Below are 16581 nucleotides of genomic sequence, written 5' to 3'. Positions count from 1 at the left end.
TCACACTCGAGGCCTGAAAGCCTCCTCACATCACACTCGAGGCCTGAAAGGCTCCTCACCTCACACTCGAGGCCTGAAAGCCTCCTCACATCACACTCGAGGCCTGAAAGCCTCCTCACATCACACTCGAGGCCTGAAAGCCTCCTCACATCACACTCGAGGCCTGAAAGCCTCCTCACATATGGCCCTCGGCCTCACTCAGTCCAGAAAAACATCATAAGCCCCTCAGGCATCAATAAAATAGTAGTGCTCAGCCCAAACAACAGTGGAAATATCATTTAAGCCTCGAAGTTCAATTAAAGCAGCTGAGTTTGTAAAACAGTATAATCAACAGGACTGAGTTCAAGTGGTATATCAAAATAGTGAGGAAACAGTAATAAAAATCCACGAAGGATTCAAGTAGTCGGCATTAAGCCCAAAATATGGCAATAAGCCCAAATCATGATGATAAACAAGACAGCTCAGTCAAATACGCGATAAAATATCAAACGGGACGGATCAAGTCACGATCCCCAGTAGTAAACAACCCCGCGCTTGCCATTAAGCGCGTGTTTCACCTCAATATAGCACTACGTTGTGCAAATCTGGAGTTTCAAATCCTCAGGATATCATTTACTATCATTACTCACCTCATGCCGGCCAAAATCCTAGCTCGCTATGCCCTTGCCTCGCAAATCGACCTCCTCGAGTGTCGAATCTGATCAAAACCACAACGAATACGTTACAATAGGCTAAGGTAGCATAACCCAATCGAAAAGAATCGAAAAACATCAAAAATCACGAAATTTTCTAAACCCGAGCCCCGGGCCCACTTCTCGAATTCTAGAAAATTTAACATCATCGGATTCCTTATCTCGCCACGAGTCTATACATACCAAAAACTCCCGAATCCGAGTTCAAATGGCCCATCAAAACCCACTTTGAAATATCAAATTCCAAGCCCTAGCTTTTCCCCCTTTTTGATGAATTTTCATAAATTTCTAGGTTAATTCTTCACTTATGTCATGTATTTAGGTCATAGAACTCACCTCCAATCACACCCAGTCGAAATCACCTTCAATTCCCGTCCAAAAGCTCTCAAGTTTGCTCAAAAATGGTGGAAATAAGACTTGGTTCGCGGATGAAATATTTAATAAAACCCTTCTGCCCAGACCTCTTTTCCTCTATGCGATCGCAGCACCAGGCTTGCGATCACAATGCACAAAATTCAAACTCCAAAATTTAACCCTATGCGCTCGCAGATATGCCCATGCGATCGTAATGCATAAGGTCCTTGGCCTATGCGATCGCACACCAACTCCTGCGATCGCATTGAACAAATTTCTACTAAAAATCCCGGATCAGATTTACACTGTGCGATTGCATGAATCCCTATGCGATCGCATTGAATAACCAAACAACCCCTCGAAATCCTTCTATGCGATTGCATCTCCACTCCTGCGATCGCATAGAGCAAAATCCTGCAGCACTGACCTACAATTTTTCTGCAACACTTAAGTCTCAAAAACCTTCCGTTGGCCATCCGAAATCACCCCGAGGCCCCCGGGACCTCAACCAAAAGCATCAACGCATCCTAACACATCATTCAAACTTGGTCCAATCATCATAACACCTCAAACCACAGCAAAACCACCAAATTACATCGGATTCAAGCCTAAGTTCTTCTAAAACTTCCGAAACACGCATTCGATCAAAAACCCAACCAAAACACCTCCGAATGACCTGAAATTTTGCACACATATCCTAAATCACCTAACGAAGCTACTGCAACTCTCGGAATTCCATTCCGAGCCTCGGATCAAAATCTCATCTATCAACCGGAATTCGCCAAAATACTAACTTCGCCAATTCAAGCCCAATTCTACACGGGACCTCCAAGATTACTTTCGATCACACTCCTAAGTCACAAATCATCCCCTGAGGCTAATCGAATCATCGGAAATCACATCCGAGCCCTCTAACTCATAAGTCAACATGCGGTTGACTTTTTCAAAACAAACCTTCCTTAAATAGACTAAGTGTCTCATTTCCTTCTAAAACCAATCCAAATCGACTCGTTCACACAAGACTCTTATAATGAAGCATGAAGAAGCAGAAAATGGGGGAAACGGAGCGGAAACTCACGTGACGACGGGCCGGGTCGTCACACCTGCGACTAATCTTCAAACTTTTGTAGGCTCAACAGGTGGTGATAGCGCAGCTGTAGAATCAAATCTACGCCCCCAACAAGGTCGAGCCCGAATGATCCCGGGAAAGCACTTGAAGAGATGAGCAAATTATCGAGAGACCATGTGAAGACGAGCCTGAGGTAAATCCCAAGGTGATGAAGATGCTCGAAGAGTTGACAAAATGAGTGGAGTCGGGTGAGAAAAATATTAAGGCTAATGACAAGAAGGTGGAAACATACAATTCCAGGGTCGATCAGATCCCGGGGGCACCCCCAATATTGAGAGGAATCCAGAAGCATTTTCCCCCAAGCGCGACACCAATGCCGATCCCAAAGTGGTTTTGTATGCCCGACATCCCCAAATATAATAGGACCACGGATCCAAATGAGCATGTGACCTCCTAGACATGCGCAATCAAGGGGAACGATCTGGAAGACGATGGGATCGAGTCGGTATTGTCAATTTGGGAGAGAATTTCATGGCTCTCTTTATATTTCTACTACTTGAATATTATGAGGATATGTGTCTTGATTCAGCCCCTAAATGGGCTCTCTTGGCTAACCGACACATGTCCATTTAGGTGGACTAATTTGGGCCTTCCCTTTTAGCAAGCAGGTGACACACCTACTTGTCACCTACTTGGTTAATTAATAAGTGTCACATGCTACCCTTATTCACTTAGAGATGTTTCTTGCCCTCATTTAATAATCACAATATGTGTTAAGTAGCTCAAGGTAGTAGGACGGGTAAGCAAGTAGCTCAAGCAAGTATCCCGGTAAGCAAGCAGCCATATTAGATATATTCATTATCTCATTTGTTTTTCGAAGTCTCATTTAACTTAACTTACTTAAGACTTCGACAAACCTTTATTATCCTCTTAGAGGGATATCATTCCTTCTAAGCTTACATCAACCAACTTACGACGTACTTTTACGTACAAAAACATGGGGTGTAACATCATTCCCTCCTTGGAACATTCGTCCTTCGAATGTTGGTTGATATGTTTACCAGCTCATAATCAAAGAATACTTTAATACTATCCTTGTCATCAAGGCAACTGTTCTGTGAATAAATCCAAAGGCAAGGGAATTACCCCCCCCCCCTCCCCCACCCCCCTTAGGCCTCTTTCTCACACCCTGACCTGTGGTAGGAATTCTTCCAATCTCATAACTGTTGCTACCTTATGTCATGTAGCCTGTACGAATATGTCCTTGTACGCGTGCCTACACGACTCTTCTCTCTTTTTTCCTCCAGCTTTCAGCCAAAATCTAGGCCTCACTTTGCAAATATATAAAGAAGTATGACAAGTTGTTCCTCTGGGCATCTACGGGTGTGCTGAAGTTCTTGGTTTGGTACTTTATCAAACTTACGACAATTGTTATATTCGGTTTCCTAGCCTCAAAACTTTTTTCCATCCATTATTGATTCACCTTACTATTGATCTATAATCGACAAGTAATAACTTGAAACGTATTACGTAATACATCGTCACTAGGGCTTATGTCTCATCCACGAACATCTAAATTTATTTGCTTGATCCACCATAGGGATTATACTATACTTCAATAGTCGTATTTTTCATAGCAACATAGATTTTCTTATGTTATTCTGGAACCTCAAACGAGATATCACTTCGCCTCTAACTCTTCTTTGCTCTCATAACTAGACCTATCGGTACCTGGAAATCATAGGCTGGAAAATGTGCTATTGACGACACCACTATCATTTCTGGACACTGAATCACGGCGCTTCTAGCCCTCTATCTAACATCTAGACTATTCACAACCTTCTGTACTTGAGTATCTTGTACCTTCTTCACCTTTACCTTGCTTACATTTAAATCTCACATCGTATCTTATGTCACTTTCACAAATTCCCTTCCACGTAGGTGGAATTCACATCCATACCTTCAAGCTCTACTCTAATACTTGCATCTCTGCTGCATACACAGTCTGGCAAAAGCTTCATACTAACTTCTTATGGCTCAGCTATATGGAAGGATTAGAAACAAAAGAACGATAACAGTTCCTAAATTCCCTATAGCCTCTCAATTAAAAGTGTGGCGCGCAACACGCCCATAAGTGAACTATACTAGGCACGACTTTGTAGACTCCTTAGGACACGACATGCTCTGATACCACTTTGTCAATTTGGGAGAGAATTTCATGGATCTCTTTATGTTTATAGTACTTGGATATTATGAGGATATGTGTCTTGATTCAGCCTCTAAAAGGTCCCTCTTGGCTAACCTACACATGTCCATTTAGGTGGACTAATTTGGGCCTTCCCTTTTAGCAAGTAGGTGACACACCTACTTGTCACCTGCTTGGATAATTAATAAGTGTCACATGCTGCCCTTATTCACTTAGACACGTTTCTTGCCCTCATTTAATTATCACGACATGTGTTAAGTAGGTCAAGCTAGTAGGACGGGTAAGCAAGTAGCTCAAGCAAGTATCCCAGTAAGTAAGAAGACATATTTTATGTATCCATTTTCTCAATTGTTTTTTCAAGTCTCATTCAACTTAACTTACTTAAGACTTCGATAAACCTTCCTTATCCTTGTAGAGGAATTTTATTCCTTCTGAGCTTACATCAACCAACTTACGACGTACTTTGATGTACAAAAACATGGGGTGTAACATCTTACTGAAGAAGTTTGGGGAGACTTTGTCCAAGGGAGAAATGATATGGTATCACAACTTGTCCCCAAATTTCATTGATTCGTTTGCTATGCTTGCAGATGCTTTCGTAAAATCCCATGTCGGGGCCATCAAGGTCGAGACCAAAAAGTCAAACCTTTTCAAGGTCAAACAGAGGGACAACGAGATGCTCAAAGAGTTCGTGTCAAGGTTCCAGATAAAATAGATGGACCTACCTTCGATTGCAGATGATTGGGTCGTTCAGGCGTTCAATCAGGGGCTTAACCCCCGAAGTTCCTTGTCCTCTCAACAGCTAAAAAATTTTTGTTGAGTACTCGGCGGTAACCTGGGCCGACGTCCATAACAGGTACTAGTCAAAGATCAGGGTTGAGGATGACCAACTCGGGGCCCCTTCTGGATCTGTTTACCCCATTAAGGCCGACGATAGATCTAAGAGGGCCATTTATCAAGAGCCAAGATCTGTCCAAAACCGGTATCAACTATACAGAACAAACCAAAGGGGAAATGGATCCGAGCATCATCCCGCAAGTAACAAGAAGAGAAGTGGTTGAGGGCCTGGTGGCCAAGGCACGATGAGCAGAAATGGGTTCGATAGGCTTCTCGGGAGCAGGGAAGCATCGAGATTGTCGGAATACAACTTCAACGTGGACGCTGTCAGCATCGTCTCAACCATAGAACACATTAAAGATACCAAGTGGCCCCAAACTTTGCAGTCTGATACGATCTAGAGAGATCCCAATTTGATATGTAAATATCACAGCACTCATGGCCACAGGACCGAAGATTGCCGACAGTTAAGAAAATAAGTTGCCCAGTTATTCAACAACGGGCACCTCCGAGAATTTTTGAGTGATCGAGCCAAAACCTACTTCAGGAATAGGGATGCCAACAAACAGGTCGGACAAGAGGTGCCTCAACACGTGATCAACATGATCATAGGAGGAGTCGATGTCCCCTAAGGGCCAATGATAAAGCGTACTAAAGTATCTATCACAAGGGGAAAATGCACCCGGGATTATGTCCCGGAGGGAGCCATTTTGTTCAGTGATGAAGATGTCGAGGGCATCATACAGCCTCACAATGATACGCTGGTAATATCTGTACTTATTAATAAATCTCGAGTTAAATGTGTGCTGATTGATCCAGGTAACTCGGCCAACATCATCAGATCGAGGGTCGAAGAGCATTTGGGATTACAGAACCAAATTGTGCCGGCAGTTCGGGTGTTGAACGGATTTAACATGGCGTGTGAGACCACTAAAGGAGAAATAACCTTGCCGGTGAACACCGCCGGGACAATCCAAAAAATAAAGTTCTACGTGATCGAGGGGACATGAGGTACAATGCTCTATTCGGAAGTCTATGGGTTCACAAATTTGAGGGCAATACCCTCGACCTTGCACCAGGCGTTGAATTTCCCACACCGAGGGGAGTCAAGACGGTCTACGGAGAACAACCGGCCACAAAGAAGATGTTTTCTATCGATGAGGTAGTTTCAGTGCCCCTGATTTCGACATCGAGGAAGGCAAAACCCACCAAAAAGGCAAAGATTAAATAGCAATCACTAATACCGGCCTCGGTCGAGCCGGAGAAACAGGAGGAACAAGGAGCAGACAAAGAGGAAGAGTACGGTGTCACGAGATCCTTCATAGCTCCTGATGACACCAACGTCACCAAATCGATGGTTGAAGAGTTGGAGCAAGTCGTATTAATCGAGCACCTACCAGATCGAAAGGTATACCTGGGTGCGGATTAACACCTGAGCTTAGGAAAAAACTTATTAATTTTCTTAAAGCTAACGTTGATTGTTTTGCTTGGTCCCATCTTGAAATGACAGGGATTCCACCGGAGTAACCACTCACAAGCTGAGTCTGGACTTGAAGTACCATCCGGTTAAGCAGAAGAGGAGGCCACAATCCGAGAAGGATGAGGTATCCAAACTTCTAAAAATAGGATCCATTGGGGAGATTAAATACCCGAACTGGTTAACTAACATAGTGTTAGTGCCTAAAAAGGGAAATAAGCTAAGAATGTGTGTGGATTACAAAGATCTAAATAAAGCATGCCCTAAGGATTCTTTCCCTTTGCCTAACATCGATCGAATGATCGACACAATGGTCGGGCACGAGATACTCAACTTTCTCGACGCTTACTCCGGGTACAACCAAATTCGGATAGACCCGGACGATCATTAAAAGACTTTTTTCATTACAAAATTCGGCACCTACTGTTATAACGTAATGCTGTTTGGATTAAAGAATGTCGGTGCCACCTACAAACGCCTAGTAAACTGGATGTTCAAAGAACAAATAGGGAAATCAATGGAGGTTTATATTGACGATATGTTGGTCAAGTCCCTGTGAAGAGAGGACCATTTGAAATATTTGCAGGAAACCTTTGACATATTAAGGAAATACAACATGACGCTAAACCCAGAGAATTGCACATTCGGGGTTGGATCGGGCAAATTTCTCGGGTTCATGGTATCCAATCGGGGGATCGAGATCAACCCCGATAAAATAAAGGCCATAGAGGACATCACCATGGTGGACAATGTCAAGGCAGTTCAAAGGCTGACCGGGCATATATCCACACTGGGGCGGTTCATCTCGAGGTCCTCAAACAAAATCCATCTATTTTTCTCGCTATTGAAGAAGAAGAATAACTTTTCCTGGACCCCGGAATGCCAGCAAGCTTTGGAAGAACTCAAACGGTACCTGTCAAGTTCAATGCCACCCTATATGTCTCGTAACCTCTTATCCGCTGAGGAATATCAAGCATAAGCCCGAGCTCTCGGGACGGTCGGTCAAATGGGCCACGGAGATTAGCGGGTATGACATCGAGTATCGACCCCGAACCGCCATAAAATCTTAGATTTTGGCAGACTTCGTGGCCGACTTTACGCCGGCCTTAATACCCAAAGTCAAAAGGGAACTGATGCTCACCTCGGGGACTACTTCGGGAATTTGGACCCTCTTCACGGATGGTGCCTCCAATGCGAAGGGGTCTGGGCTCGGTATCGTATTGAAACCACGTACGAGAAGTATAATTAGGCAGTCTATTAGAACTATGAAATTGAATAACAATGAGGCCGAGTATGAGGCCATGATTGCAAGTCTAGAATTGGCTAAGAGCCTTGGGGCCGAAGTGATCGAAGCCAAGTATGACTCCCTCATCGTGGTAAATCAAGTCAATAGAATGTTCAAAGTAATAGAAGAATGGATACGGAGGTACTTGGGCAAATTGCAGGTAATCCTACACCAATTCAGGGAATGGACCCTGCAGCATGTACCCCGAGATTAAAACAGTGAGGCCGATGCACTGTCTAACTTGGGGTCGTCGGTTTATTCCGATGAATTCAGCTTAGGAGAAGTAGTGCAACTAATGAATTCGGTGGTAGAAGAAGTTCACGCCGAAGTGAACTTAACAAGTTTAACTTGAGATTGGAGAAACAAATATATAGCTGCTTAAAGATAGGAAAATTGCCTTTGGATCCCAAAGAATCGAAGGGGGATTGTTCAGGAGATCCTTCTTTGGCCTACTAGCCAGATGCTTGGGACCAGGAGAGACCGAATAAGTCATGAGAGAAGTTCATGAAAGCACTTGCGGAAACCATTCGGGGGCAGAATCCTTGGTTCGGAAGCTAATCAAAGCAGGCTACTGTTGGACGAAAATGGAGAAGGATGCAAAAGACTTCGTACGGAAATGCGATGAGTGCCAAAGACACTCCCCGATGATCCATCAACCGGGAGAAATGCTCCCCTCGGTCCTGTCTCTGTGGCCATTTATAAAATAGGGAATGGACATTGTCGGTCCCCTGCCATAGGCACCTGATAAAACTCAATTCATACTTTTCATGACCGATTATTTTTCTAAATGGGTCTAGGCCCAGGCGTTCGAGAAGGTACGAGAGAAAGAAGTCATTGACTTTATCTGGGATAACATAATATGTCGATTTAGGATACCAGCCAAGATCGTTTGCGACAGTGGGAAATAATTCGTCGACAGCAAGGTGAGTAAATTTTTTGAAGATCACAAGATCAAGAAGAAACTCTTGACGCCTTATCACCCTAGTGGTAACAGGCTGGAGGAATCGACGAACGAAACTATACTCCAAGACCTGAAAAAGAGGTTGACTGGTTTGAAAGGGAAATGGAAGGAAATCTTGCCTGAAATCCTATGAGCATACTGTACGACTTTGAAATCGAGCACCGGAGCCACCCCATTTTCTTTGGTCTACGGAGCCGAAGCTCTAATACCAGTCGAAGTGGGGGAACCGAGCCTCAGGTTCCAATATGCTACCAAAGAGTCAAACGGCGAGGCCATGATCATGAGCCTAGAACTATTAGATGAAAGGTTGGAGGCCGCCCTGGTCTAGTTGGCCACCTAGAAGCAGCGAATAGAAAGGTATTACAACCAAAGAGCCAACCTCCGACACTTTCAAGTCGGGGTCTTGGTAATGAGAAAGGTAACATTACATACCAGGAACCCAAACGAAGGAAAACTAAGCCCGAATAGGGAAAGACCATACCGAGTTGTCGGGATAACCGGCAAAGGTATAAACTCGAAGCAGGAAACGGTGTACAACTACCAAACAACTGGAACATGGGACACCTAAAATGGTACTACTGCTAAGGTACGGACTTAACTCCCTTTTAATTTGTTACATTACAGACTAACGTATGCAGGTACTCGACCAGGGGCGGATGTGCCTATTAGGACTGAAAGCAGGAGTTGTACTCTTTTTCCTTGAATCGGTTTTATCCCTAAGTGGCTTTTTCGGTAAGGTTTTAATGAGGCAGCGACAAGACGTGCTACCTTAGATTCAAAGACCGACTTTAAGCCGGAATTAGTGATCGTTGGCATCAGATTATCAGCATCCGAGCCCTCAAAAGTTAAGCCTCGAATATTGGGGGCCATTACCCCTAGATTAAGATCGTCAGCAAGGGGAAAGAAAATTTTATGTGTCAAAAACTAAGGCTTGGTGGTTAGGATTCATCTTATGGGTCAAACAGTCATGCGAACCGTGCCCACGTAGTCCACTCTAGCCACGACACAAGTTTTTTGTGCCTCTAATCATGTACCTTACATATTAAGCAATGAAAGTAATTTCTATTTCCCTTACACTTTATTCCTATGCCTTTTGCTTCTTCAATCCTGGATCTTGAAGCCCAAGGGCTACCCCTACTCAGGGACTGTAGTCCAATAAAAATTCGGGCGACCCGAGCTATCAAATCCTGGAGGCACCAAGCCTTATTGGGCAGTGCTCGAATACGAAAGGCAACGATCACCCCGAAAATGGCTCGGAGACGTCCCAAGTCTGTACTCAAACAGTAAGGCCCTTATGAAAAATCGAAAATTATTATAAGGTTAGCCTCGCATAGACATCGTCTAAGATACTTAAGCATCTTAAAGGTCTCCAGTTTTATCGAAGACTCGAAGCCACAAGTAATCTGGAGTCGCCATCGAATCATTTGGGCCTCCGAAGAGCGGATGTTCTAGACTACATTTAATTTTATGCTAAGGCATTAAAAACGATATGCAAATAAAAATTTAAAATAGATGCTGGAAAGTAAAGATACGATATTGCAAAAAAAGGGGGGGAGAAATTTTATATATTCCAAAAATATTTACAAAGGCACGATAAAACAGCCTCAAAAGAAAAAAAACACAAAAAGAAAAAAATTTAAAAAGAACTAAGGCATTTACGCCTAGTCTTCACCAGGGCTCGACTCATCGTCGGAACCGTTGGAACCCTCAGACCCTCGGAGCCTTCGGGACCCTCAGGCTCGTAGAGTTCCTTTGCCTCGGCCTCAATTCTCCTGGCTTCCTCAATCTCGGCCGATAGGAAAACCTTGGGCATGGATCTCTTTGAGGGTCTCTCTCTCTGGGATAGCCGCTTTATGTACTCGGTCTTCATCTTTAAGCGGGCCTCGACTACCACCATATCAGCCTTATACCGGGCCAACATTTCCTCAACGTCAGAATAGGTTGCATCTAACTTGGACCTCAGTGTAACATATTCTTGTCCGAGGGCATCCCGTTCCGTGACGATCGAGCTCAATTGTGTCCGGAGATCATCATTTAACTTAGACTATTTATCGGCTTTGTCATATGTCACCCGGAGTTGGTTCTCGGCCGAAGCTAGGTCCGCTTTTGCAGCCTCTTTTCCGAAGCGATCAGGTCCATCCTGCCCTTCCACGCCCCGGTTGCAGCCTTGACCTCATCCATTTCATCCCAAAACTGGTCGATCAGGTCCACCTTTTCTTGGACCTGCGAAGTAGCGTTGTTAGTCACCACGAGTAGCTTCTTGTTTTTAGCCTTAAATATCCTTACCTTCTCGACCAGGTCATTGTGTTCCCTCTTCAAGGATGAAGCCTCCTTCTCAGCATTTTCTAGCTCGGCTTGGAGAATTGGGAGGTCTTTAAGGGCCTCGTCTTGTTGCTCATTAAGAGCCTTGTACATGTCCTTCTTCTGGGCTTGCTCTTTGAGCTCGAACTTGAGCTAGATGATTTCCAAGAGGGACAGAAGAAAGCTTTCATGATGAAGAACGTAAGCCTAAAAAACAATAAAGTTATTAGAATAAGTCTAAAACTAAACAAGGTTCATAAAGGGGTACGAAGGGTAAACGCCTTACCCAATTCAATGCTTGTTGCACCTCATTGAAGAGGCTCGACGTGCCCACCTAATTCATCTTTGCCTGGTCCTCCTCAGTCACCAGGCATCGAAGGTAGATGGCTATGACCACCGGAGTGGACAGGACCCGAACATCCGCCGGGATAGTAAGAACAACCGTCCTCTTGCGCTCGGGGTCCATGCCCGGAGCGGGGAATTGCTTCACTAGTTTTGGGCTCAAACTCGGCTCGCTCGCGCCCAATGGTAAATCCTTTATTGGAACCTCCAAGTGACCAAGCCCGGAAATATCCTCCAGTGCGGCCATATCCATGCCATCGAAAAAGATGTTGAGGGCATCATCTGGGACCTATGCCATTTCACTTGATTTCTCTTTGCCCGCTTGGGCCTTTTCGAGCCTGGACTCGGTGTAGGAGGGTGTTTCCACGATGTCAATGACACCAGCTACCTCCTTCGGGGCAGGAGCGGCTTCCCGAGAGGTCGCGGCCTCCGCCTCTCTCTCTGGTCCTCGAGCTAGAGGGGGATTGACCTCGTGGTCGTCTTTCCTAAGTGCTTCCTGCTCCCTCTTGTTAAGGGTCAACTCATGAGCAATAAAAAGGTCGTCATCCTTGGGATCTTCTCTGAGCCGGTAGAAGGAATCAGAGTCTGGTACCCTAGACTCGTTGTTCTTTTTCATTTTTCGGACCCGGATGGTCACCTTCTTCTTCTTCGCCTCGGCATCCGAGGAACTCGAGGACTTTATCTACTTCTTCTTTTTCTCCTCCTTTGCGGCAGCCCCGGGCTATCACGAAGTAGAGGGTTCGACAAGCGAGGACGAATCTTTGTCCTCATCCAACGGCCTGAGTTCAGTGGTCTTGGGCAAACCTGTAAGAAAAAAGAAGACTTAGCAATGTGTAAGCTAAAAGTACGAAAGAAATTATTTAGGAAAGGACCTCACCATGGGAACGGGCCTCCCATTTGGCCTTCGAGAGCTAGCACCATGCGCTCTCAGAGTATGACATCTATTTGCAGATCCACTCCTTGAAGCGAGGAACCGCATTAGGAACTTGGGCAACAGCTGCATAGCAACAAACACATGTAATGAGAGAAAGAATAAAGGGAAATGACAAATACTCGAGAAGGAAAATACTTACGGGATGCGTTCCACTTCTCGGGGAACGACAGGAATTCAGGAGGGATGAGGTCTTCAGTTTTCACCCGAATGAACCTCCCCTGCCAGCCTCGATTTCGGTCCTCGTCGGTGCTCGAGAAAGGAGTCTTTCTTGCTCGGTGAATGAGCTTGATCAGCCCCCCTCAAAAGATTCGGGGACTGTATAGGCGAAACAGATGGTCGAGGGTGAACCGAGGGGCTTCGGTGTTATTCACAAAGTGTCATAAAAGGATTACGATCCTCCAAAAGGACGGGTGGATTTGCCCAAGGCACACCTCGTACCTTTTGCAGAAGGCAAGAACTATGGGGTCCAACAGGGCAAGCGTGAAGGGGTAAGTGTAAATTCTTAAGTACCCCTCCACGTGAGTAGTGATGGCATCATTGGGCCCCGAGACGACCACCTCCTTACCCTCCCAATTATAGTATACCCGGACTATGGTAGTGTATCATCGGTAATAGAGTATATGTATCTCCATGCCCCCTCGCCTCGACCCTGTTGACTAGAGGCCTTCTCGACGTGAAAATCGTTCCCGATAGAGCAGCCTCTGGGTACGAATCTCTTCAAGGGGGCTACTAAGCCACCTTAGGAACGCCTACCTCGGCATTTGTAGCCGGATTGGAGGATGAAGGAGCAGTTTAGTGAGGCACTGACTTGGAATTTTTTGCCACCGTAATCTGGAAAATATGAAGATTTGAAGAAAGAATATGAGGATTTAAAGAAGGGATGAAGGTATGAAGGTCTAGGTTGAAGACCCAAAGAGAATGTATGAGGATTGAATATGAAGATATGAAGGTTTAAGGAGCAATGTATGAAGATTTGGATGGGTTAAAAGCAATTGGAGAATTCGAGGGTAAGTTCTGGACTCGGAAAGTGGAAGAAGTGAAATAGGATTGAAGCTTTTATAAGGGAAGAACAATCAATGCGCAACGTTTTGCATTTGAGGACAGTTGATATTCGGCTCAAAGCGTGTATATTTTTATGCATATTGCCTCACATTTTACTCATGTCTCGTAGATTTCGGATATGTAATATAATGATTTGTGCTAATTTAATGGTATTTCTATGTGTAGGAATCATCCGGAGGCAATTTGGGATGAAGCTGCGCGAATTGAAGTGAAAATGGGAAGAAAAGGAAAAATTGCATAGTGTAGCACCATAGGCAGCGTGGGGCGCTACCTGTGGCGCACAAAACAGAACTTTTAAAAGCCTAGTGCCCGGGCAAGCTCCCCATGCTACCCTGGGCGTTGGTGATGTGCAATTGTCCTAGTTCTCTTGGGACTCGGTTATTTCGACCCAAGATGCCCCCAACTCATATAAAAGCAAACCTAAACCTATTTTGGCAAGGAGACGCAACTTTGAAGGGAGAACAAAAGTACGAAACACTCGGGAGCACGGATTTCATCAATTCTTCCATTATTCTTCTAGTATTCATAGCTTTTGTGTTTGAAAACAATATTTTGATGATTTCTATGAACATGAGTGGCTAAGAACCCTATTATTCTGAGGTCATGGGTACTACATGAATGTTGACGTTTGAAGTTTAAATTGACGAGATTGATTTTATCACATTGGTTGCTTATTTAATTCTGTTCTTAATTATTTTGCTGTGTAGCTAACAGTAAAATACTACCTATGAATCTAGAGTTGAACTCAAAAGTGGGAATTCTAGATTGCATATAGAATTAAATAGATCAAGTTCTTGACCCCGGGCATCAGGAAACGAATTCGCAATTATGATAGAAATATACCTAATTGTCTTGCTTGTTTGAAATACCGGAAGTCTGAATGCGTTCTTATTAGTCTTAATTTCATAGACATATATGCATTAAGTTAGCTTGAATAGGCGAATAAGGACTCGACAGTTTCTTACGAGTAACATCAACCCTGTCAATCAACAAACCAGATTAATTAATTAGTCAGTTTGATCCAAGAACGCAACAAGATTGTTAGCTAGCCTATGACCCTGGAATATCCTCTCCTACTGATTTTTATTCGAAATTGCCTACATGTTTTAGTCGATCTCTAGTTTATTTAACTGTTTGATAGTTTCTTTGATTGTTGATTAATTATCTACATATTTTGAGAAATATCTCTTGAATAGATAATTTGTTTGAGTTTGAATTAGTCAAAGGTGAATCATAGGTCTCCATGGGAACGATACTCAACTCACTACTTTATTACATGACGACCACGTATACTTGCATGTGTGTTTGGTCGTAACAAGTCTTTGGTGTCATTGTCGGGAACTTAAAAATTAGCTACTTTTCTGAGTTATGCTTTTATTAATTATTTGTTCAAGCTTTAATTTTTGGCTTGCCTCATTTGTGCTAACGCGGGCTCTTCTCTTGAATGCGGAGGAGTAAAAGCGCAAACAACCTCCTCCTTCTTGATCCTAAAATAGAACAAACACTTCATATGGTAAGGAGGGAAGTCGAAGCTAGAACTGGAATAGAAAGAAAGTTGGACATTGTAGTTCAACCACAACCACTAGGGATGGCAGGTAATGAAGAACGGCCGGTGATAAAAGCCGCATGACCCAATCTTGCTAATATGACTCAGACTATTATGAAGCCTAATATCACGGGTCATTTCGAATTCAACAGTACATGGTTCAGTTGATTCAGTCCATAGGGTAGTATGTGGGTCTATCTCATGAAGATCCGCAATGGCATATTCAGAACTTCCTGGAAATTACGGATACTTACAATTATCCAAACATTTCCAAGGACTGTGTCAGGCTGACAAGACTATACTGGGCTGACATTATTCCCCTTTACACTGCTGGGGGAAGCAAAAGAATGGTTGCAAAAGGAGCCCGCGAACTCAATCCACAATTGGTATGATCTAGCAAGAAAATTCTTAATCAAGTTTTTTCCCACTAAGAAGACAAAGTCGCTTAGGAGCCAGATTCTTGGGTTCCAACAACGGGATAGCGAGACTCTTCGTCAAGCTTTGGAAAGATACAAGAAGCTACTCAGAGACTGACCAGATCACTAGCAGACTAATGAGGTGTTGGGTCATACTTTAGTTGGTGGTTGGACGAGACATCAAAGATGAATCTTGACTCAGCTTGTGGGTGTTGTTGCATGTCAAGGCCATATAGTGAAATCCAACTCCTGCTAACAATTTTACTACTAATGATAATAATTGGCAAGGAGATGGGGAATCACAAAGAGCACTTAAATAAAAGGCAATCAGTGTAACTAAGCTTGATGATTTCTCAGCCATGAGAGCAGATATAGCAAAATTAGCAAATCAGATGAATAAAATGACAATGAACCAAACGCAATAGATGCAACATGTGCAACAGATGTCTACTTGCTGTAAATTATGTGGTGACGTTCATATGAGTGAAATATGCCCCACAAATCCTAAATCTATCTATTATGTGGGTCAACAGAGCATAGGTCCAATAAATCAGCATGCACAATATGAACACTTACAACCCAAATTGGAAGAATCATCCTAACTTCTTCTAGAGTGGAAATCAGGTAACTCAGAATCAGCATAGGCCCCAAGGAAATTACAGTCAACCTCAGAAGCCACCCCAGCAAGTAGAGGAGAGTACAAATGACCTGTTAAAGAAGTTGTTGCTTGACAATCAACAACTCAGGACCGATTTTAGAATTCTTGAGAGACAAATGAGGAAATTAGCGTCAAATCAAAATACTAGGTCTGCAAGCGCTCTTCCCAGTGATACAGAGAAGAACCCTCAAGTTAATGCAGTCACACTCAGAAACAGGAGGGAATTAGAAGAAGCTCCAAAGAAGAGAAGAGATAAGCCTATACCTGAGGGGGAATTAATTCCTATGGCAACACATGAGTCAAAGAAAGATAATGCAAGTTTAGAGCCTGTGAGTGCTTCAAGGCCACCACCACCTGTCCCCCAAAGGTTACAAAGGAAAAATGATGATCGCATGTTTAACAAATTTCTCTATATGTTGAGCCAAGTTCAATTAAATATTC

Source organism: Nicotiana attenuata, chromosome 1 (genome assembly GCF_001879085.1).
Source record: "Nicotiana attenuata strain UT chromosome 1, NIATTr2, whole genome shotgun sequence".
NCBI lineage: Eukaryota > Viridiplantae > Streptophyta > Magnoliopsida > Solanales > Solanaceae > Nicotiana > Nicotiana attenuata.
This window is presented reverse-complemented; position numbering follows the sequence as displayed.